This window comes from Podarcis cretensis (assembly GCF_951804945.1).
Source record: "Podarcis cretensis genome assembly, chromosome: 6".
NCBI lineage: Eukaryota > Metazoa > Chordata > Lepidosauria > Squamata > Lacertidae > Podarcis > Podarcis cretensis.
The window spans coordinates 61,028,371-61,053,877 of NC_137175.1; the positions used below are offsets into that span (position 1 = coordinate 61,028,371).

The following is a 25,507-nucleotide window of genomic DNA, read 5'->3' on the forward strand; positions in this document are numbered from 1 at the left end:
CATTGAGCATCATCCCTGGAGAAGTGAGCATCATACTGATAGCGGGGGGGGGGGGGGATGACACAGTTCACTCTCTTTCTTACGGATTTTTAGGGGCCCAGGACAAGCTAAAACCAATCCCAAAACCACCTGACCTACAAAGGGAAGTAGTGGACATATTTATCTGCTGTTAGATTTATGCCCAAAATGTCATGGTTTGTTGTTTTAAAGTTCACTCTGATACAAATGAATGATGGTCTATCATGCTGATTTGTAGAGCAAGGTAGTCCTAACATCACTACATTCGACATTAGCTTCCTACACTTAGTGAGGCTTAGCAAGGGAAAGAGCTGTATAAAATGGATGGCTACATAACATTTAGTACAGAAGATGCTTCTGGATGACAGCTTTAAGAGTATAGTAGCACAGGAGGGAGGAAAAAGCTCTTTGTTTGGTCTCCTGTTAATATTGGTGTAAATAAAATGCCTTGCATTCCTCTATATAAATTTAATTAGATTTATTTCTGAGATATTGTGTTCCCTTTTTATTTGGTGTGCTGGACTTAGTGCTCTGCTACCATAAAGATATTGAAAAGATGCCATCCAGATTATGAAATAACACGTAAGAAATTTAAGAAAGCTAGCTTCACTGAGGTAGATTTTTATTTTTCAATAAATCACCGCAAATCTTCAGATAACAATTTTTACAGGCTAAAAGGGCTGGAGAGATAAATTTAAGTCACTGTGAAATGTCTCCCCATTTCCCTGACAGCACAACTTTTTAACGGGAAAAAGTAGGCATACCTCCACCAAAGGTACACAGTGCTCAGCTCTTGACTGCACTGTAATAAGATATGGAGGTTTTACAGTGCACCTAAGGTACGAGCTATTATTTCCTGAATTTGCAGTCCAAAAGAACTTTTTCAGTGATTTTCTCTCACCTCCTGTTCTGTAAGGGATACTTAACTTCACCCATTATGTTTTTTCAGGGGGGATGCCTAACGTTTTAAAGGCACAAAATGTAACTAAGACAAATGTGTGTCAAAACATGTGGTACCTGCAAGTCTACCAAATCACAGACTGAGGGAGGCCACACTTACCTTTCCTCTGTGCTTTCAGTCGGGGCAAACGGTAATCCACACAAAACCCGAAGTTCCATTTGCTTCGATTTGCAGGGGAAACTGCAGAGCAGAAAAAGTGGGGTACACTCAGACACAGAGCTTTAAAGTGTAGACCTGTGGGCCTTGAAAGAGTGGGGCAAAAGGTGAGGATAAGCCCTGAGCACCTGTGAAGCTGAATTAGAGCACTGGTCCATCTAGGTTACCATTGTCTACCACCAGGGATGGGGAAACCTGTGATCCTCCAGTTGTTGTTGGACTACAGCTCTCATCACCCTCTACCTGCAAGGCCAGTTGTTAGGGATCATGCAAGTTGCAGTCCAACAACATCTTGGAGGCCACATGTTTCCCATCCCTGGCCTACACTGACTGGCAGTGGCTCCTGGAGGCATCACTCTGGAGGCTTTCTCAACTCTGCCTAGCAATCATTGGGTTCTAAACCAACAGCTTGACATGACTTGCTCTGTGGAGAGATGGAGGCAAGGAGTGTTACAATTGCATACAAGGAGGGGAAGGGACATTAGGGTTCCGGCAGGCCGCAATGGGAGCCCAAGTGCAATGAAGTACTCACCTGTTTCAAAGTGGGCAAAATCTCAGATATTTGCAGTGACTTGAGAGCCTAAGGTTCAGGGTGGGCTGCAGACCAAGGTTCTTCAAAGGTTCTTCAAATTTTCTGCACTGTCAGATGCCCTCAGATTTCTAGAGGATAAGAATGCCTCTTGTCAACAACCAGGAGAAATGTGATGGCGGGATCATAAAATGCTGCCTCATACTGAGTCAGATCATTGGTCCATCTAGCTGTATATTGTTTATACTGACTGGCTGCAGCTCTCAGGACTTCAGACAGGAGACGTTTCCAGTTCTTTTGAAATTCTGAGGATGGAACTTGAGTCCTTCTGTATGCAGCTCAGATGCTCTACCACTGAACTACAGCCCTCTCCCTATACGTTCAGAGAATAAGCAGATCTGTCTGGGTAGTTAGTATGCAAGATAGTTCTACAAAATGAATGTAGCTATGAAGGATGCGTTCCCTTGCAATGAGGGAGAAGTTTGTATGTTTGTCAGGACAGCCTTTTAGATAGGAGGTTAACTTTCACAGAATGTTCAGATTCCACCGAGGACAAGGAAGCCTAGAAATGCCCTTAAATCATGTCTTGAATTAAGATGCTCTCTTGACCCAGAGGCTGGTTTTTAGTGTTTGTAACATGGCATCTGCTTAGTATGAAACATGCAACACCTGTTTAATGAGACGAGTATGGAGTTGCATTGCCTCATGAATTCTAACTGTTTTCAACTTGCAATTATGCAAGGGAAATTTCCATAGCAACTTAGTTTCTTGACCTCCTGGACTGAATTCATAGGAGTGCGATCAACAGTAGCTTTGTCAGAAAATAGATTGGGAGACCATCTGTTGAAGCAACTGACTACCCCATCTGGCCAGCGGCTGCCTTACTACCCTTTCCATTCCCTCGGGCTAGAGACCTGGAAAAGGAGGGATGTATACATTTGGCTCCTTTGAACCACCTGATGACAGCAAAAACTAGAGTGGACATTTAACGGCTCTGGAGGATGAAGTGAGCATGTTCTCCCTCAGGCTTGCATTAATGAGATAAGGCAGGGAGTGAAATTAGAAAATATAATCATGCATTGCCTCATAGTTTGCAATTACAGCTACAAGATTCGGCAACGTAACATATTCAAATAATAAATAAAAATTCTGGAGGGTGTAAAGATGCTGTGTGTACACAGAACCATATATTCCTTAGTGGGTCAGTTAGCAGGACTGGGGTGATGGTCATTACCTTGCTTCTGTTATTATGATGAAGAAGCTGTCCAGCAATGCTATACCTTGTTATGAGGTGCACAAGCCAGAACTCCTTTGATTTCCAAAAGCTTTTATACTGTTTACTGTAACCATCAATCCTCTCTATTCTCAGAATTAGATGGCTTTGTTGGATATATCCAAGTTATGAGCTCAACCACGGCCATACAATAGCCCCTTTACAGGCACCCACTTCAAAAGATGAAGAAGGATTGTCAGATCAACATCCCCAGATATAAGGGCCACTGCAAAGTATAACCCTGGAGCTTCAGCCTCTGCTTGATGTAGTGCTGAGGAGTTGGTTTGTTCAATAATAAAGGCTATCCATTACTTCTATGGAGCCGTAATGTTTGGGAAAGGGGGGCATTCCTTTAAAACAAAGGGTTGTCTGGTAATAGGTAGTAGAAGTAATGTCCAAGCGTATACTGCAGAAAATAAAAAGGTATACGAAAGAAAAGAATGGCATTTAAATGCATCCAAGAGCTATTGTGTCTTTGCTTGTGTGTTGCTGTGCTCCCCGCCCCACAGCCATCTGTCTTAACTTTCTGTATATTTTCATCTGCTCATCATTAAGCCTGAGACCTTAAAGTGTTTTCTGTAGTGAAAGGCAACACCCACACCACACCACCTTGTTTCCCAGTCGCTATCAGAAATAATTAAGGGAATTAATATCAAATCAGGGAAGCCATCTTATGTAGCTGAAGAAATAATCCAGCCCCTCAATTAGGTCTGGTGTGGATCAGCCTCCGGACTCGCTTCTTTCCATTCCCAAAGTTACTGGAATAAAACATGAGTGAGGGAAAGCCGGTAGGAGGTTCCACAGTGAAACCTTTGTTAGGTTCTAAATGTCGATATGATGCCATGTACCATATCTATTTTCTGTGGTTGGTTGACTGCTTTTGGGACTGAAGTGGTTTGCTCTGAAGTACTCAGCACATTGGTGGATTGCATAGAAGTCTGAACTGGCTGACTACAAAGTTTGCAAACAGCAATTGTCTATTTTTTTCTTGGATTCAGAAATCTGCATTGTTCATACGTTAAAACCAAGTACTTATGCATTTTGTTCTTTGTGGGCAATTGCTGTGTTGCTTTACACAAGTATGGTTCAAGAAAATTTTTCATTTTAACTATTTGCAGGTTGTTACTATTATTTATTTAACTTATTAGTCACTTTGCATTAGCATCTCAAAGTAACTTATAAACTATAACGTGCAAAAAACTTATTCAAAGCAAAGCACGATATGAGACAATTAAACTACAAAATGTCTTCACCTAGCACTGAAAAAATATCCTTGGAGAGAGCCTTCCGTAGAGGAAATGGTTTAGAACTCAAACATACCAATGAAAACATGAGATGGAGATGAGTGCTGCAGAAAAGCATCTTATAGAATCATAGAATTGTAGAGCTGGAAGGGAGCCCAACTTACAATGCAGGATTCTCAACTAAGGCATCCAAGACGGATAGCCATCCAACCTGTGAACAACACTGTTGAACAGCTCTTATTGTCAGAAAGTTCTTCCTGATGTTTAGTTTTATTATGTTTTTATATTCTGCTAGAAGCCGCCCACAGCAGCTGGCAAAACCCATCCAGATAGGCAGAGTATAAATAAAACAACAACAATAATTATGAATATCCTTTCTAGTAACATAATTCCCTTGGTTTGGGTCCTACCCTGTGGAGCAGGAGAAAACAGGCTTGCTCCATCTGCCATGTGGCAGCTTTTTAGATATTTGCAGGTGGCTATCATATCTCCTCCCTGTCTCCTCTTTTCCTGGCTACACTTAACCAACATCCTTAACTGTTCCTCATCAGACTTGTTTTCCAAATCATGTTGGTTGCCTTTCTCTGCACACATTCTAGCTTGTCAATATCATTCTTAAATAGTAGTGCCCAGAACTAGGCATAGTACTCCAGGTGTGGTCTGACCAAGGCAGAATAGAGTGAGACTATTACTTCCCTTGATCAGGACACTATACTTCTGTTGATGCAGCCTAGCATTAGGGTTTTTTTCCTGCTGCATCACAATGGTAAGCTTGTGGTCTATGAAGACCCTTAGATCCTTTTCTGACAAGCCCAACTTATATTTGGGCAGCTGGTTCTTCCTGCCTAAGTATAGAACCTTACATATGTAACAGCTACAGTTTAAGACCATTTAATGAGAGGAAGCCAACTAAAATGCTCAGCACTCTGTTAAGGCACTCAGAAGTGGAGGAGGAGCAGCAGTGTTCTCATGACAACATTCTCAAAATGAGCAGATTGCTGCTCCCATGCACTCCAGTCTGACTTCCAGATTGCAGTGTTCCCAGCCTCAACAGGGTGCAAAGAAGGTCCTTTTCTCAGATGGCTCCCCCAGTGCATACCAACAAGGCACTGAAATTGCCAAAGCTATCGAGATTTCTTTACAGTAGCCAGTTATTGTACAGAAAGTTTGCTAAGATGCATTTCCACTAGAACAGCAAAGAAAATGTTTTCCTCTCAGAATTGCTTTGCACATTTCTGTTCCTGACAAGTATTAATAGAACCGCGTGTGAATGTCTGTTTTGTTTTAGAATTAAATGTGCCAGAAAGCCAGTATTAGCTTCCCAGCAAGTCTCCACCCCCTCATCTGTATAATAAAGTTTATTATAAATTAAAATTTAACAAATAATATATGTAAATTTATATAAAGCTATATCGTAATTCAATGATCCTAGATCTAAAACAAGTCAATAAAATAGTACAGTAAGTGAAGTGAGGTGTAAATATACAATCATACCACAGAAAACTCTTAGACATGAAAATATCCATACCTCACTTTCATAACATAAATAAATGGTAAGCTTTAAAAAAAAAAATCTCACTTTTCATCTACCACCCCTCTATCGCAGGTGTGGAAACTGTAGTTTGGAATAGATACTGTAGTTTGGAAAAGATACTAAGAGTTTTCTATTAGGAATTCTGTTCCAATTCTCTCCCCAGCAAAGAATTGCACATCATATATAAGTGAGCTACTTTTAAGCCAGTTAAAGCTTAGAGCCAAAGTTACAGATAGGTAGCCGTGTTGGTCTGCCATAGTCAAAACAAAATAAAAAAATTCCTTCCAGTAGCACCTTAAAGACCAACTAAGTTAGTTCTTGGTATGAGCTTTCGTGTGCATGCACACTTCTTCAGATACACATCTGAAGAAGTGTGCATGCACACGAAAGCTCATACCAAGAACTAACTTAGTTGGTCTTTAAGGTGCTACTGGAAGGAATTTTTTTATTTTGTTTTGACTTAGAGCCAAATACAAAGAAGTGTAGTGGCCATGGATGAGTGGGGGACACAGGGATAGGCTGTTGTCCTCCATGACCAATGTTGCTCAGACAGACTAAAAGGAAAGCAGTAGATCTGCTGAATTTATTGCAGACAGGAGTGGCTGCCTGGTATCACCTGACTGCCAGGTTCAGAAGATACTGGGAACTGGCTATATCCTCTCCTGAACTGTCTGCTGCAGTTCTTTCCTCTGAGCAGCAGTCACATTGGTACAGGAAATAAGAAATGAGTTCCTAATGCCACCGTCCTTGGCAATACTAGCACTATTCATTTGGCAGTCTACTGCACCTTGGCAGTACTATGGCTGCTGCTTATATTGTTAATTTTCTATGTATCAATAAATGCCAAGATGTCCAGGATACGACAACTGCAGTGCTGTAGTTGCTTTGTCCTAGATGTCTTGGCATAATTTCATTTATGGTAGTGCAGGAAATGAACAATATAAGCAGCAGACATAGTCAAATACATGTGCACAGCATGGTCAGTGCTTTTAATTTGAAATAATCAGCTGCCCGTTATAACCACACACAAGATGCTACTTAATGCTATACTATGTACTATTTAAAAAACAGCAGCTCAACATGACCTAGAGTCCCCTGGAACTCTTAAGTGCTTACCACCCCATCACAAACAAAGCCATACTGTCTGCCATTGCTTTTATTACTGCATAAACCCATTAGTTCCAAATATGTGGCTCCAGTAATGACAGTATACCGCCATGGATGCTGCAATACAATTGGGTTAAAATATTCATTACAATAAGTATTAAGCAACCTAAATTTAGTGCATCAAATAAGATTGGCAATTAGGGCTAATTTGAATGAAATACTTAATATACTGTGATTAATGTGTTCTCTGCATTTTTATTCAGTTAAAGTTAATGGAAATTACTTATGCTGATAAATAATTCCATTGAAGTGCTCTTAAACGTGAAGCATAACAGGTGTCGTCCATGTTCTTGCCACTGCTGTTGTCCTGGGGATGTGCTGTTAATTTGCCATTAGTAATTTATGCTGCATCTTCTTATCTTTGTATTATTCATTTTCTGCTTAAACATCAGGCAAGCAGTCCCTGCAGGGAAGAGATTAAAGACAGATACAAGTGAGGAAATATTTTTTTCTTGCCCCACCTTGCAGAACTCAACAAGAGAGCATGAAAGGGCACTTAACGCTGATTGACAGCAGCAAAGAGGGACTTCAGCCACTTCCTAAACATACTGTGCATTCATTAGCAGAGCCTAATTCAGAGCTTCTTCTCTGAATGGTTTTACCTCATATGATACAGACTTGTGCGCTTAAGTTCCTAGGTGGTCACAGAAGTCAACGATTTTGAGCCACTCTAAGAGCTGCCAACTTTTTACTTGTGCCAGTGGGCACACCTGGGATTTTAAACAACTGCACTGGCTGCCAGACACAAAATGGCGGCCATGTGGGTGTGCCACATGCCATGGCTGTTGTGGGGCGTGCCATGACACAAAATGGCTGCCGCAAGCAAAAGAGCCCAAAAAAGAGAGAAGGTTCCAAAATAATCCAGACATGCCCCCCTCCCCCACCGTCAGCTACCCCATCAAAGGTGGGGGGAGGTAACTACACCACCACACTCATCCACAGCTGAGAGGGTGAGGGTCCAATGCTTGCATCCAACAATACGAGAAAATGTTTAAGGTATGTTTAGGGTAAGGGTGGCTGAGCCAGTGCAAACAGGAACTGGGCAGGAAAAGATAATAGTCTCTCTCATGCATTGTGGATTTTTGAGGGAATATTTACCTATCATGGTCAATGCATGTTGTGGAGGGTGGGGTGATTTAAAAAAAAATTAATCCTTCTGTCAGACTGGGAATATCCCCTCCCTCACCCAGTTTAGGATATTCCACCATTCTTCAGCAGAGTTTCTTTTCTTTCAGCAAAGTAAGCCCATGTCAAACAAAGCTTTAATAATACAAATTGTAACACAGTATCATACTGTCTGAGAGAAACTAAAACAACATCATGAGGCAAGAATGACAGTTGGCCTCTCTAACTGAACACCCGAAGGGAGGGGCTGATTCCAGAGCACAACACAAAAGCCCCGCCCACCAGATGCCAGACGTTTTACTATTCAAATAAGGCCCCAGTGATTTTCTTACAATGCAGGAGGTACTACTGGCAGAGGTGGATTTAGGGCAGCACAACTGTTTCTGCTGCACTCGGTGCCATGCTTAGGGGGCTGCATGGTATCACAACTATGCCATCGTGAATTGAGCAGAGTGGAGGGTGGGGGGTGCCAAACATTGGGCTTACATAGGATGCTGCTGAAATTTGAAAGACCAAAATCTGCCCCTGCTACTGGGCACACTGGCACCCACAGAAGCTATCACCGTGACCCCTGAATTACAATGAGAGTAACCAATTATCAATGTAAAACAGTTTCATATGTTTGCAGAGAAATTGAGTGATCATGATTAAATCTGAGGAAGAAATGGCTTTAGACCATCTTTAGACCATCAGGAAAAAAAACGGTTTAGACATAAATTTAAGATGCTTGTCTTACCAAAGATTATTCTGGCTTTGCAGATTTCAGACATATTGAGTCCTTCTAGCCACATATATTTGGCTGATTTCTTGCTTCCAAAATGAAATACAGGGAACTCTGATTACAGCCGTGTTGGTCTGCCATAGTCAAAACAAAATAAAAAAATTCCTTCCAGTAGCACCTTAAAGACCAACTAAGTTAATTCTTGGTATGAGCTTTCGTGTGCATGCACACGAAAGCTCATACCAAGAACTAACTTAGTTGGTCTTTAAGGTGCTACTGGAAGGAATTTTTTTTATTTTGTAGGGAACTCTGAGATAAGCACACAGACACAAAGTCAAGACAGCCAAGTGAATGCAATTTTTTTAATGACTGCTTAAGGTAAAAGCAGAACTTCTAAGTTTAAAAATAGTTAACACATCACAGTTGCCATAAATATGATGTTGGGTGGGAAGGAAGAAGCCATTAGCCTGATAGTGTCCTTCAAGGCTAGGCAGCAGATGGTTGGAAGAATCCTCTGGATTATCAAGTCTAGCTTTAGGGCTTCCTTTTCTCCTGAGATTCATTTAAGCCTTTTAAAAATATATTCACAGAATGTTTGACAGTCGATGACAGAATATGCTTTAAAGTGGACAAATATCTAGGTTAAGAGACTGGTCTTCTTGTTACATAAAACAGCTGGGCAGATATTATACACACACACACACACACACACACACACACACTGAGAACAATATTAACACCATGACACTAATGTAAATCCCGCAAATATGAAAAGAGGTTGTCTACCAAATTATTTTTGACTTATCAGTTTGTAGTCTGAAGGAAGCCCTTTTTATAACCTTTGCTATGAGACAGTGATGCAATACCCAATAGTCTTTGCTTTCCACAGGGCAAAGACCAATTAACCATTACCAAGTATGAGGTAGCCATTTTGTGAGCAACCAAGCTAAAAAAAAAGTGATTTTTTTAAAGTCAGTGTGCAAGAATTCTCAAGGAAAATGTACAAGAACAATCTAAACATTTTTAAAAATGCATTTTCTTCTGAGAAGCAGGATGTAAATTAACTACCATTGCCTGGTAGACCGTTAGGAGTCATTTTTTCTCCCAAAGTCAGCAGTTTTCAATGTACTAGCCATGCAAAGGTTTTCAGTGGAGCTAAGCATGCTGGGACCGCAGGGAACCTTTTAAAAATATAATCTGACTCCACATGACCATTTTGAAGAATAACCAGAAAACATGCCTTAGACGCTGACAGACCAAATGAACAGAGCAGCGCAGACTCAAGGTGCACAGTAGGGGAAATGTTTCTCACGCACTCCTACGTAAGTCATATAAAAGAAATCCCATAATTTTGGGAAATGCCACACAAAAATGATTAAAATAAAAATGATTTTCAAATACAACTAAATTATGTCAATCTTAAATTTGTTCATTGATTTCCCTGGCCCCCTGGGTAGAAGGTGAATATATCCAAGTTGTTTATTTATCAAATGTTTGTTTAAAAAAGCCAGCAAAAAGTCTACCTGCCACAGATCTTTACACTCCAAGTTTTTGCTGGCAAGTCAGTGCACTATAGTGAAACCTGCAGAACTATGGCCGCATCTGCACTATAAATTTAAGCAGACCCGGCCCACCCATGAGGCAAGCTGAAGCAGCTGCCTCGGGCACTGAAAGCTTCTGAGGCGATGCCCCCATGGGTGCCACCTCTGCCATTGGTGGAGGAATGGCACTGGCACAAGCACTGACTTCAAGTGAAATCTCACTGAAATCTCACAAGGTCTCATGGAGTGTGTGAGAGATCTCAAGAGAAATCAGTACCGATGACTGTGTCACTTCTCTGCTGGTAGCACAGGCAGCGGGGCAGGCAGCAAAGTGCAGGGTGGCAGTGGCAAGGCAGGGCAGGGCAGTACTTCCCGTTTTGCCTCAAGTAGCAAAATGGGATGAGTTGGCCCTACATTTAAAGCAGTATCATATCACTTTAAACAGACATAGGCTCACCCCAAGGAATCTGGCAACTGTGGTTTGTCAAGGGTGCTGAGAGTTTTTAAGAGACCTATTCCCCTCAAAATGGCTTATCAATCCCTTTTCTTCCGATGGAACTCTGTGAGCTGTAGCTCTATGAGGGGAATAGCAGTATCCTAACAACTCACAGCATCCTTAACTAATTATAGTTCATGAGGTTCTTTGGGAGAAGCCACAACTGTTACATTACCTACCTATCTGTTTCCAGGCCCAATCTAAGGTGCTGATGTTATTAACCTTTAAAGCCATAAACCATAATTTAACATTACAAGGATTAGCTCCTGTAAGTCACAGGCTTCACTATTTCTCCCCTCCTCCTCTGGCACTACATGTTCGCTTATGTTTTAGATTAATCACAGCTTGTTGTAAAGTTTGCACCTTGATAAACTTAACTATAGTTTTTTTAAACCAACTAACTGCAAACCATGGGTTATGAAGCTGACTTGCTTCAAGAAAACATAGGCAAAACTAACCACAGTTTAGGGTTTAGATATAACACTGAACTGAGGCTAATGTAAGGCAGAAGCAGATGCTTCCAATGCCTTGTGAAGGAAGGAGCATGGAAGCCCAAGGCTTGCTGCAGGTAAACCACAAAATGCTAAGCCATGGTTTAGCATTATGTTCAAATGTGTATATTTTTACAAACAACAGAAATGCTTTATTGAGAGAGATGGACAGTGCCCTGTCATTTTGGCCCAGAATTCTGTTAAATAATATTCCATTTCATGCCACTGTGTGTGGAGGGGGTGGGGAGAAGACATATGGAAGGAATCTGGAAAATCCAGGTGTAAGCCCCCCCCCCCCCCATTGTTGATGGGTCATGTCATTTCACAGACAATAGCAATAATAGTGATGATGTTCTAGCTTCCTATTTGGGACCTTTTGTATTTTCCCAGCATGTTCTACCAGGGGCATGAGCCTGCTGGGTGACCTTCCTCAGAAGAAATTGACAAGGACAGATCCCACAATTATTAACCTTTCCACTTGTTTCCATAGTTTATTGTGACAAGACAATGCAATAAGCTTGAAGGTAATCAAAAAGCAATTTTGTAGTAGTGAGCTCAAAATGACAAACCTTCCCTTTTCTAAATAAATCACCATTATTCCCACATGGCTCATGCTTGACAAGTTTGTTTCCTTAGTAACAGAGTACTTAAACAGGGGCTAGGTACATCTGCATTATCTCTTTAACCGTAGATGTGGAAAAGGAGGCAATTGGTCAATCTCTCTCCCTCCCTCCCTTTCTCTCTTTCTCTTTTCTTGGAACTGTAACGAATGAATCTGTCAGCCTTGCAAGACAATGGGATGGTTTTTAGCAAGACAAGTGCAACAGTCCCCAGATAGCCACTTGAGTGTTGAACAGTATTCATGTACTCCAAGGGCTTCTGCAAGAACACTGGCTAAACGGAGTTTAATACTCTCCAGTGTTTGCTCAATAGCTTGGCTGATGCTAAGGTCAGCTGCCTTATAAATTATGGAACAGATTAAGGCAGTTGGGGCTTACAGGAGGAAACTATGAGGCTATGCAGTAGGCAAAATGAAACATGGGGCATGTCTTGTTCAGATTCAGTGGGGAAAGGTAGGTATGTGTCTGCGGTGCTGATTTTGAACCTTCAACTACATCACTGAAAGCATGGATTTACTTTCACTGTCATAGCACAGAGCATCGCCTCTTGTCGATACTACATGATCATTTTGGATGGTACTTGAAACATGGCGCTTGACCATATCAATAGCTCGTATGCTATAGCATACCCTCTAAGTGGTCAAACAACATTATAAAACAAAAGCTTTTGCAGATGGTATTGTCTTAACCATGGAACAACCTTTAGAAGGTATACTAGAATTATTAAAGGAAATAAATGAATTTGGAAAATTGGCAGGTTTTAAAATAAATAAAGATAAAACCAAAATGTTAGTTAAAAACATAGATAACCAAGTTAAAATGAAATTATTACTGGCTGGAAAATAGAGAAAATGGTGATTTAGGAGTGTGGGTATCAACAAACAACCACAACATCTACAAAGATAACTATGTGAAAATGGGGGGGGGGAATAAAGAGATTTAGATATATAATAATAATATAATAATAATAATTTATTATTTATACCCCGCCCATCTAGCTGGAGTCCCCACTCTCCCATGGGGAGTTTTTTTTGGGGTGCCTAGCACTCACCCCCAAAACCCTGGCAGCCTGGACCGTGTTGTCTTTTAATCAAATGACATGGAGTGCGCCGCCATTTCCTTCACAGCAGACCGGAACCACCAGAAGGCCCTCAGCACTGGACCTCAGTGTCCGGGCAGAACGATGGGGGTGGAGACACTCCTTCAGGTATACTGGACCAAGGCCATTTAGGGCTTTAAAGGTCAGCACCAACACTTTGAATTGTGCTCGGAAACGTACTGGGAGCCAGTGTAGGTCTTTCAAGACCGGTGTTATGTAGTCTTGATCGCTGCTCCCAGTCACCAGTCTAGCTGCCGCATTCTGAATTAGTTGTAGTTTCCAGGTCACTTTCAAAGGTAGCCCCACATAGAGCGCATTGCAGTAGTCCAAGCGAGAGATAACCAGAGCGTGCACCTCTCTGGCAAGACAGTCTGCAGGCAGGTAGGGTCTCAGCCTGCATACGAGATGGAGCTGATAAACAGCTGCCCTGGACACAGAATTGACCTGTGCCTCCATGGACAGCTGTGAGTCTCAAATGACTCCCAGGCTGCACACCTGATCCTTCAGGGGCACAGTTACTCCGTTCAGGACCAGGGAGTCCTCCACACCTGCCAACATCCTGTCCCCCCGGAAACAGTACTTCTGTCTTGTCAGGATGGGGCAGAAAGCAATTATTATTAATGGGGAGAATCTCAGTGATAAAAGTGAATATTCTCCCAAAAATGCTATTTTTAGTCCAAACAATCCCAATCCTTAATGATACGCAATGCCTAAAAGATTGGAGAAAAGACCTGTCTAAGTTTATCTGGAGGGGAAAGAAACCTAAGATAAAACATAGGATTCTTGTTGATATAAGACAGAGGAGGTTTTGCACTCCCAGATTTGGAATTGTACTGTAGTTTGAAGCTGCCTGCCTGTGTTGGATAAAAGACTGGATTTGCTAGAAAACACACAGTTGCTTGATTTGGAGGGTCATGATGCCAAACACGGCTGGCATGCCTATATTTGGTATAGCAAAGTGGGAATACGTAAAAGCTTCGCCAACCATGTTATTAGAAAAAACTTAATTAGAGTGTGGGAAAATACAAAATTTTATTAGAAAACAAAACACCATGGTGGTTATCCCCAATAGAAGCTGAGACAAGGAAAAATAGTAAAATGAGTTATAACTGGGATACCTATCATGATTTGTTAGACTTTTCAGAAGGAGAACCAGAAATGGGGGGGGGGGTGAAGAGATTAAAGAAAATGGCTAAACTATCATCAAATCAAATCAAAATTTAAGGTAGATAAGAAATTGAGATTTGCAGAAAAACCATCATAATTCAAAAAAGGAATATTAAGATATGGAGTTAAAATTTATCTAAAATATATAGGATTGGGAAACTAAAGGAGAACGCATGAAATCATCTATGATCAAATGGGCATAAGATGTGGGTCATAATATTGATCTGAACCTGTGGGAACATTTGTGGAAAATAAATTTAAAATTCACTGCTAGTTATGCGTTAAAAGAGAACCATTTAAAAATGATCCACAGGTGGTCCTTGATGCCAAGTAAACTAGCTAAAATGTTTAGAACTAAAAGTGACCCATGCTGGAAATGTAAAGAAACAATTGGTACATTTTATCACTCATGGTGGTCTTGTAGAATAATAAAAGAATTCTGGGAGATGGTCTATAACCAAGTTAAGAAATGTTTAAAAGAACATTTCCTAAAAACCAAGAAGCTTTCCTTTTGGGAATAACAACAAATTGGTTCCACTTCCGAGTGGGACCGGGTTGCGCTCGGACCACCAGGTCCCACCCCCACCCCCACCTCAGTGTGATGTGGAATGGAATCACTGTAAAAACAGTATGCGGTATCAAACAGTATAGCCCTTGCCTTTTAGAAAGGAATGGTGAGTTCTTTAAAGTGTAACGTGCATACCAACAAAATAAATGCTGGACATGAATTTGCAGACTAAAATGCATAGGGCACAGTTGACCTTTGTTGTAACTTTGTGGGTTATATGTAAAAAGACAAGTTATGGTATGTTTGCTTAAGAAAATATCATGCTTCTTTCATACCTAGGGATGCTCTCAGTTATTCCATTTCAGACATGTCCTGTCTTCTCCCACTGACTAGATCTTGTGCCTAGATATGAGAGTCAGTGCTTGCCGAATGGTCAGTTCCGAACAAGTGCTTCTCCCTGTCTCCCTGCAGTCTCCAGTGTCCCCTGAAAAACCTGCTCTAGAGGATTGGGGTAACCTCCAGCTGAACATGGAAGGCAGCACTGCTGCCTGTAGGAGGAGAGGAGGATCAGATCAAATCTCCTCTCCTCTCTTGCCAGTGGGAGTCCAGCTAAACTTTTACAGTGTTATGATGCTATTGCAAATAACTGGATGAAAAGATTAACAAAATGCTGCTTGCAGAACAAAAGATAGAGGTTTCTGGCAGGAAAAGTGCTGACTCAGTAAACCATGCATGTCTGCCAGAGTCTGACTCAACCTGGTATTATTGTTTTTATGAGCTAAATTCCTGTTGGAGACCCGCAGAGGGTCTAAGCCAGAACTCATTGACCTGGGGAGCAATTTCTACACTTCCAACAGCCCTGGACAGTTATTTGCAAGCCTGGATGAAAGTGTAAAGTTCTTGGTTCCAAACATCCCTTGAGATGTCTGCAAAACTAGTTTAGCAAAGCACACTCTGATTTTTCAACAGTAGCTAAGGAGGGGTTGCAGAGATGAGAAGAAGGTGGCTTAAATTCAAAGAAGACATCTGGGCTACAGCTTGTGGTCATTGCTTTGCCATGAGGCTCTGGTTCGGACAATACACTAAGGGTTAGAATCATAGAGCTGTAGAGCTGGAAGAGTCAGCTAGTCCAATGCATGAATCACAGCTATCCAGCTAAGCTCTACTCAGACAAGATCTATTGAAATTAATAATGCTAAATTAGTTATGCTTATTAACTCCAATGGGTCTACTCTGAGCATTGGATACAACTCATAGTCAGACCTTGGCTTAGGGCAATGTGACAGTAAAAAGGACCATCGAGGATCCAAGTTACTATACAGCATACATAGTTTGACTTACCATATCATGTGAACCAGCCCACTTACAGCACAGTGGCAACTGTGGTGTCGCCCCCATTCCCCTGCCACTGTGGATCATACCCCCTACATCTTAGGTGTGCCTTACACAGCCTGAAAGAAGGCGGGCATATTATACTGTCTCTTTGACCCAGTAGGAAGCTCCCCTCCTCTTGGAGGACGGGAGCAGGATATCTATAGTCAGAAAAAACAAAAATTTAAAAAATCCTTCCAGTAGCACCTAAAAGACCAACTAAGTTTGTTATTGGTATGAGCTTTCGTGTTCATGCACACTTCTTCAGATACAGTGGTACCTCGGGTTAAGTACTTAATTTGTTCCGGAGGTCCGTACTTAACCTGAAACTGGTCTTAACCTGAAGCACCACTTTAGCTAATGGGGCCTCCTGGTGCTGCTGCCGCACCACCAGAGCACAATTTCTGTTCTCATCCTGAAGCAAAGGTCTTAACCTGAAGCACTATTTCTGGGTTAGCAGAGTCTGTAACCTGAAGCGTATGTAACCCGAGGTACCACTGTACACTGAAACAGAAGTCACCAGACCCTTATATATAGTGAGAGGGTGGGGAGGGGGTATTACTCAGAAGGGTGGTGGGAATGGGTGATTGGCTGATAGGTGTGGTAAACCTGTTGACGACTGTTAACGACTGCAATTGGTATTACAGGAAAAAGCAAGGGGTGAGATGGCTAAAAATAGCTTTAACATGTATAATGAGATAAGAATCCAATGTCTCTATTCAGACCAGGTCTCTCCATGGTTTTAAGTTTGGTAACAAGTTGCAATTGCTCTGAATAGAGACATTGGATCTGGTGACTTCTGTTTCAGTGTATCTGAAGAAGTGTGCATGCACACGAAAGCTCATACCAATAACAAACTTAGTTGGTCTCTGAGGTGCTACTGGAGGGATTTTTTAATTTGTTTCGACTATGGCAGACCAACACAGCTACCTACCTATAACTAGAGTCAGAGGGCTAGGGAATAAGCAAGTAGGACCCAGGTTGGGGTAGCTAGCTGTGCATACTTGCTTCAATATCCCTACTTGGGGATTTTAACTTTTTCTAATGCTCTACAAAATACCTTTGAGTGTTGTGAGACAGTTGGTCATCACCATTGACTGAACGCTGAGTATAAAGAGGTCAAATCAGCTTGAGGAATCTGAGTCTGAATTAGAAATAAAGCTTATACACATGTCCTAATCCCATGCCCTCTTCGTTTATCCTCTATCAATGCCATCTGATTAACTTGCATTGTTCATATTCATCCATGGCCATAATATGACCCTAGTTAGTGTTCACATCTGACTGTTTTATTATTTTGATCCATAATTTCTTTTTCACATCATGCAATAATACTCTCCAGGCAGCTCATTTGAAAGTGATTACTGTACTCTGTGGGCTATAAAACCCACCTGGCCTTATTACACAACCGAAGGTATGCTGGGTTAGCAATTGCCCATAAATGCAATGCCTATTGTGTCTAAACGCTTAATTATATTTTCCGTTTTAATTCTGCAGCTCAGGTAGCATGGGCAAACCATTCTCCCCAGGAACATACTTTGGATTTTCTCTCTCCCCCTCCCACCTTTTTTATGGCAAGTGCTTCTTTCTAGTTTGTCAGCCAACTTGTCCATTGGCTTGTCTTAAGATAGGAAAATGCTGGATGCCACATGATCCAGAGTAGGACTGGTTAGTATGATCTTGTATTGGTGGGAGGAATTTTTGTCAATGTGCTAGTTCTTTTTAAAATGTTTATACCCAGTGCTTTTTTCTGGGGGGGGGGTGCAGGGGTACACATACCCCTAAACATTTTGTGAATCTAAGTTTGACCTCATTGAGGGGCAGTATTTCAATATGAGTAGGAAAGTGAGAGTACCCCTAAATATTTTTTTTAGAAAAAAAGCACTTTTATACCAGCTAATTGCTAGCATTGAATTTTAGTGTACACTGGTACCTCAGGTTAAGAACTTAATTCGTTCTGGAGGTCCATTCTTAACCTGAAACTGTTTTTAACCTGAGGTACCACTTTAGCTAATGGGGCCTCCCACTGCACCGCCGCTGCGCGATTTCTGTTCTCATCCTAAAGGAAAGTTCTTAACCCGAGGTACTATTTCTGGGTTAGCGGAGTCTGTAACCTGAAGCGTATGTAACCTGAAGCATCTGTAACCCAAGGTACCACTGTATCTTTACTCCGTAGCACATGAAAATTAGCAATGCAGGCAAGATGACGGCCCTGGAACACATCTGGAAGTAAAGTTGCAAACTCTTATTTCCAAAGACCCTCTTTTATTTCCCCCTTCCACATCATGAAGCCCCTCCCTTTCACATACACTCCTGTGAAATTCAAGATCCTCTTTAAGATCAATTTTTTCCATGGGTTCAGAAGCATATTTGGTTCCAATGACTTCTCATAGTCCTTAACTCCACCACTCTCAAGGACACTGGGTATTGGGGTTCGTAAGATCTGATTTAGAAGGAGAGAGCTTACTGTTTTCAGGCATAGAAACCTCAAGCCCGCTTTTGGCGTCCAGATCTAAAGCCATCTGTCCAACCATAGACTGTTCTATAGGGAGCTGGGACTTTATAATATTCTCTTAGAAGCTACCCAGAGTAGCTGGGGTACAAGAAATGATTATTCTATTACATTCTCTATTTTATAGAGATATCATATTGTAATGCTATGCTCACCCACTTTATTTCCTCTCTCAGACTAGATTCTTTCATATCTTAAGGTATGAATGTATTAAGTTAAAGGTGCCCATGATTCCTACCAATGCCCATATGCTGTTCTGCATTAACTATTGGAATAATTAGTCAATATAAGCTTTCATTCTCATAATAAACTTTTGGAGCAAGTCTGTATGAGACTGGTTCTTGTATAAGATAAGGGACACAGTGAGAACAGTATCTCCAAGGGAAATATCTCACTGCTCAGGGTAGTGTGTTCAAGGTATAAATATGCAATAATTGATTGTGACCCATTGGTTACAATGTCCCACTGATTTAATTGGAATTCAGCTTGGCATTCTCTGGAGAGCAATAATAGAGTTGGTTTAGCAAACAACCGGCCAGAATGAAAGCACTATCCTCCTGCCTGGCCCTTTCCAAGGTACTGCTAGTGGACAGAGGGGAGAATGAAGGGTTAACAAATCTATACTTTGTTTGCTTTGGTCCATTTGTGTCCATTTGTCATCCCAGTGTCAGCTTATACTCGGGTGTCTGTTTTCGAGCAAATGTAATTACAAAAGGAAAATAGGCTTGCCCATGTGAAGAATGACACAACAAAGAAACGAATTAAGTTCCAGTAATTGTACTACATGATGATTTCAATGTGTTCATTCAGAGGCTAAATACCATAACCATAAAGATTTTTCCCCCTCTTCCCATGGCCATCAAGGATGATTTCTTCTTTAATACCACTGTTGTCTCTCTACCAAACAGTTCCTTGGCACATGGACATTGCTTATTTATCTATACATCACCTTGCACCTCCTCAACACACCATCAATATTCATCAGACTGATCCCAGGCTGCTCTGCTTCTCTTTGTTTGCAGATCTTCCTTGGGACAGAGATCCTATAATCTATATCTCCTCCGGTAGCTTTCCCACCATTGCCTGCATAATTGAAAAGTCAATAACATACAATTTAGAAACCCATTTCGCTTAATCTACTAGAGGTTTGTGCTGGCAGATTGCGAATGTCACACTAATGGTGAGAAAAGGATTTTGCATAATTGTGAGCTCCAAAGCAAACAACATATTCCAAGCTTCCAAGACCTCATATGTGGCTTTTTATGGTGCTTAAAACATCTCTAGTATAACCTCTGTTGCTAATTTCTTTCAAGACTCCTTATGCAACTGAGCATCACCTTAACTGTTAGTAGTAGCTAAGCTATAGCTTTTCTGCTACATAGGAGAGTGGTACTATGATGAATGATACTAACATACCCTTGGTGTTAAGAACAGAGTACCTCTTTAAACTCAGCCAAAAAAGACTTAAATTTCCTCACCAGATCCAGTCAGATGAATCTTAAGACTTTCTTGTTTGGACAGGCCTTTGCAACATTAATTTCCCTTCTAATCTGGTCAGAATTTATTGTGTCTTTTATGGAAGCCTTTGTTGGTTTTGATTTTATATGCTGTATTCAGCCTTGTTATTTATTTATTTTATGACAGTGTGGCTGCTAAAACCACTTAAAAATAATAATAAAATGGAAGAATGGTTATTTCCATTTTTACCATTTTGTGAAAGCAAAAATTCAATACCTTGCAAGCATTTTCACAGCCAACCATTTTCACTGTTCATGCCTCTTCCACACCAAAGATGGGTCTGTTGCACACAACATCTGGAGGACTTTCCTTAAGACAGTTCATGGCCTGACCCTGCTATAGTCAATGAAATGTCCTCCAGTGATTTTCTCCACTTCTCCAACTGCTAAAGCTACAAAGATTATCTTGTGTGAATGGAGTGGACTCTGCCGTTCATTTGTAACAGGGCTCCTGCAGTCCTGGTGGATCACATCGTATGAGTGAAATCCATTATGACTGTGTCAATTCCAGAGCTGTCCCATGGAAATAGCATGCCCTTTGCCTTCTTCTCCTTAACAAGAGAAAATAACTTCATTCCCCTCCCCCCCCCCCAGTGGAGTGCTTCTTTTCATATGCATTATTTAATGTGTATTTGGCCAATTCATAATGCCCTGGTCATATCTCAGGTCAGCACTAAGAGAAGCATTAATGTTCATGCAGTAGCTGCTTCTCTATCCCCAAAAGCTCTGGGTACTTACATTTTATAGCCCAATTAATTATTTTAGTTTAGAACAACTCCAATATTGTCTACGATGCTCCCCCAGAAGAAAAAGACAAATAAAATTCCCAATTACCCAGGATAGTATAGCACCTCTGACTATATATCATTATGAAGCCTTTAATACAAATGCTAGATTTTCATTAGCTAAAAGCCTATTTGTCCTTAATGAGCTGTTAAAGACCAAGGGCAACATTCTCTTTTGACTTGCACCAGCATCCTCTCATTATCCAAGGGCCTGCAAGATTAGAGGAGAGCAAGAAATGAGAGCAGCCCCAGCCCTCAAAGTTAGCACTTGTGAAGCAGTAGGATTTCCAGGTCCAGACCTTATGGCCCTGTGCTCCTGGAAAACATAAATGCTCTTGAGGGATGCGCACCTGAGCAGCATAGAAAATGCTGAACATGGCATTACAGTATAGCATCATTGTTAGTACATGTATCGGCTTACACACCTTGTGGGGATTAGTACCAGTGACATCATAGTACTGCCGCTCATCATTAAGTTAAACCATTTTCTTGTGAACAAAAGGAACTCTCTTATACTTGATCAGGCAGGTCATTTATCCATCAAGATCCCAGTTTCATTTAACCATTTCTACTTTTCTTTAACCATTCTGCATCAATTAATGCAGAAATAAATTGCATTGAAAATCATCAAAGGGGATAGAAAAAAATCAGTAGGGCATGCTTTATTGTAAATTTACTTTTACAGTTGCCAAGGGTTGTTTGAAAGTGCCCTTTCTATTATTCTACTACTGGATAGCTCAGTTGGTTAGAGTGTGGTGTTGGTAGCACCAAGATCGCAGGTTCGATCCTCGTACGGGACAGCTGCTTATTCCTGCATCACAGGGGGTTGGACTAGATGATCCTCAGGATCCCTTCCATCTCTATGATTCTACAGTGATACCTTGGGTTACATACGCTTCAGGTTACATACGCTTCTGGTTACAGACTCTGCTAACCCAGAAATAGTGCTTCAGGTTAAGAAATTTGCTTCAGCATAAGAACAGAAATCGGGCTCCAGTGGCGCGGCAGCAGCAGGAGGCCCCATTAGCTAAAGTGGTGCTTCAGGTTAAGAACAGTTTCAGGTTAAGAACGGACCTCCGGAACAAATTAAGTACTTAACCCGAGTTACCACTGTATATCTCTAGCGGTCTGCACTCTGCAGCCTTTCCAGGTGCTCAGATCTCTCTCTCTCTCTCTCTCTCTCTCTCTCTGTGTGTGTGTGTGTGTGTGTTAGTTTTAAATAAACAAATAGAGAAGCATTTTATTGAATGGTAAAATGAAGTATTACCCTTAAAAGCAAAACCAATGACTGCTGATCTTGGGTGCTGAGTAGCTACCCTCCTTGGCTTTCCACACTTCATTTAAAACCATCCTGAGGTAACTCATTCCATGGGTTCCCTGCCCCCCACAACTCAGAAGTACAGCCAGCTAAGGAGGCTGTCAAGCATCAAGGAAATGTTAAATGGGAAGAAGAACACACACATACCATACTGAGTCACACAATGGGTTCATCTAGTTCGGTTTTATCTACACTGATGCAGGTGGCGCTGTGGTCAAAACCACTGAGCCTCTTGGGCTTGCCGTTGACAATTCAAATCCCCGCAATGGGGTGAGCTCCCATTGCTCTGTCCCAGCTACTGGCAACCTAGCAGTTCGAAAGCACGCCAGTGCAAGTAGATAAATAGGTACCGCTGCAGCGGGAAGGTGAACGGCATTGCCATGTGCTCTGGTTTCCGTCATAGTGTTCCGTTGCGTCAGAAGTAGTTTAGTCATGCTGGCCACTTGACACAGAAAGCTGTCTGTGGACAAACGCCGGCTCCCTCAGCCTGATAGCAAGATGAGCACTGCACCCCATAGTCGCCTTTGGATGGACTTAACCATCCAGGGGTCCTTTACCTTTTTGCCTTTGCACTGACTGGCAGCACTTTTCTAGTTTTCAGACAGGGGACATTCCCAGCCCTACCTAGAGATGGCAGGGATTGCACCTGGGACCTGCTGCATACAAGTTAGATGCTTTAACATTGAGCTGTAGCTATGCATGAGCAGCTGCTCAGGTGATGCCTGCCAGGTGTGGAATTTGTCTTCCATTGGCCCCAGCCAGCATAAGAAAGAACTGCGGGATTTGTAGTCTACAGCATGTGGAGTGTACCAGGTGTGCTACCTCTGGTTTGTAGATATATATTTTCCTGGTTTATCATTCCAAAAGCAATGCAGTAATATTAATCATACAGGAGGCCCTTTGTAGAAGAAAGATGCAGATGGGAAATAAAGAAAGAGTGCCTGTGCCCTATCTTTATTCACGTCTCCCACATCACTTACAACAGCCAATCTAGGTGGCATCTGCTTTCCCTATTATCATTCCTGTTTGCCATCCTGACATGAAAAATAACAGAGAACGATACAAGTACATGCAAGGTCAGACACACAAGTTATATTTTAGAAAATGTACCAGTAACCTTCTCTGCACAGTAATTAGCTTTTTGTAACCTTTAATATAAGACAAAAATGCACATGGCTGAAAGGAAGGCTAATCAAAGGCGCAGGATTGAAAGCAAAGAGAATGAAGGCAGGCAGGTGAGTTTGTCTTACCACTCTTCAATCCTGACTCACACAGCAACAATTAATAATGATAATAAAACGTGCCCACGCAGGGCTTGTCAAATAATTCCACCAGGGACTTAAGCTATCAGATCTTGTTAAAAGCAGCATTAAACACTCACCTTTTCCAACACTGACTTAGCCATGGAAGCCACGCAGTATGTATGGAACATGCAAGGCAATACAAATAAACCAAGATACTTGCAAGCAGCCAAATATGAATAAATGGAGAGAGGAACAAGTTTAGCAGTGGATTAGAAAGCAGTTCAAGGGATATCTATCAATATATCTAGGATCAAAAGGTTTCACTTTAAGAAAAGAGTTAAGGCGCTTAAAAATTCACTCATGCTCCAAAAAGCACGTAAATTGATTTTGAAAAACTAAGCAAAAAGGCATGCACTGGCTGAACACATGAAACACATTTACTTCTCACTAGGTATTAGGGAGCAATTCTACACAGTTTTCATTTTAAGGCAAACCTATGTAATTCGTACTTTCTGAAACAATGCAAAAACTAAAATGCAGCCATTCTTCAAGATTCACACTTCTCTAAATCTTCCACTGCAGTTTATCAGGCAAATAATATGCAGAAAAATCCACATACTAAAGTCTGCAAAAATGCATATATTAATGAAAACAACATACAAAAAAATAGCACCCTTGTGCTACTACAGACCATGTGGCAACCAACATGTGGTTTCAGCACAACAGAAGACTTGTCACCCTTGGAAAATGAGAGAAGGCATAAAGATGGACCCATGTGTACAGTGTTACCATAATAGCAGCATTAATAATAATAATAATAATAATAATAATAATAATAATATATAAACCTATACCCACAGATGTCAGGCCGGTTATAGCTGCCCAGAAGATATTAACTACTGGGCATGCCTTCCAGAGGAGACAGCAGGTTCCTAGAGCCCCACAAAAAACCCCAATGTTTTTAATTCAAATAGTGCAGACTGCTTTAAGAACACAATAACACAACGCTCCTAGGTTTACAGAGATATGATTTGAAAGCCATGGAACTAGCCCAGCATTTGGGGGGGGGGTGCACCAGTCTCACATCCATATTTTGATATAGCTCACTTTGAAAAAATGCAGACAGGATGGCAGGGAACTATAATTTCTTTGTGAAAGCTCCTAAATCTTCATGGCTTGCTGTTAGAGGGCTGACATTTACTGTTTTGGAAGTGCTTGCTGTTTCCATGGCATTATAGATGCTCTAGGGCACCGCAAGAGCTATGTATCCCACATACATATACAAGGAAGCTGGAGGCAATCCTTTGTTGAAATCTGGGCATTTTCTGGGACCCAGCAGAGTAAAACTCAGGCTTTCTCTGTCGACTGCATCCCAAGGTCTGTTTTACCTTGCTTGTTTCTCCTTTGATTCCCCTTGCCACACTGGGCAATTTTAATCAATGCCAAACATTGCACAGAAGGCTGCTAAGTGAATACTGTCTCCCTGCTCCCCCTCCACAACCAGCATGCGTTGACTACAAGCAGTTTGGTGTGCCTTAGTAATCTGCCGTGAACCCATAAATAAGTCTTTTAAGTATTCTGTAACCAAATAATCCAAATCGACTGTACCAGGCTTTGCTATCAAGGTACACAAAAGGAAGGTTTACCTACTTCAGTTTGTTATAATATAACACATTCTGTTCCCAAGATTCAGGTTTCAAATTTATTTGTGTTATTCTTTCTGTCCGAGAAATGGAGTATCAGAGGAGAACATACAAACTGGTGGAAAGATCAAAAAGCACAAAACAAGAGCCACAAGAATGAGGGAGCTGTGTCTGACAAGCCTGGATTTACAGAACCCATCCTGGTTTCTGATTTGAACCTGGAATGTCCCACTTTTCCTTAGGATGTCCCTATTTTCATCAGAGAAATGTTGGAGGGTGTGGAGTTATGCAACCCTTGGGCCAAAAAGGTAAGTAACTATGCAGCCTTTAGAAGACAGCTGGAGGCACCCCTATATGGGGAAGTTTTTTAATGTTTAATGTTTCATTATGTTTTTATATACGTTGGAAGCCATCCAGAGGGCTGGAACAACCCAGTCAGATGGGTGGGGTTTATTATTATTATTATT

At 41.4% G+C, this 25,507-nt stretch overlaps 1 protein-coding gene and 1 long non-coding RNA gene across 3 annotated transcripts in view; one reads left to right on the top strand and one right to left on the bottom strand.

The window, feature by feature from the left end:
- DAB1 (DAB adaptor protein 1) overlaps window positions 1-8,287 on the bottom strand; it is a 666,637-nt gene extending 658,350 nt beyond the window's left edge. Inside the window, exons 1-4 of the mRNA XM_079982111.1 lie at window positions 8,069-8,287; window positions 7,106-7,285; window positions 1,668-1,795; window positions 1,079-1,159 (exon numbers count right to left, since the gene is read on the bottom strand). The gene's annotated coding sequence lies outside the window, so the exon portion shown is untranslated. The remainder of the gene's footprint in view (window positions 1-1,078; window positions 1,160-1,667; window positions 1,796-7,105; window positions 7,286-8,068) is intronic.
- A 742-nt stretch (window positions 8,288-9,029) lies between these two features.
- On the top strand, window positions 9,030-25,191 carry LOC307219162. 2 transcript variants are annotated; one of them, XR_013840315.1, is made up of 3 exons: window positions 9,030-9,075; window positions 23,314-23,388; window positions 25,091-25,191. It is a non-coding gene; the product is annotated as an uncharacterized lncRNA (long non-coding RNA). The 2 variants fall into 2 exon arrangements; XR_013840316.1 differs by having other exon boundaries at window positions 25,085-25,188.
- Window positions 25,192-25,507: the final 316 nt, after the last annotated feature.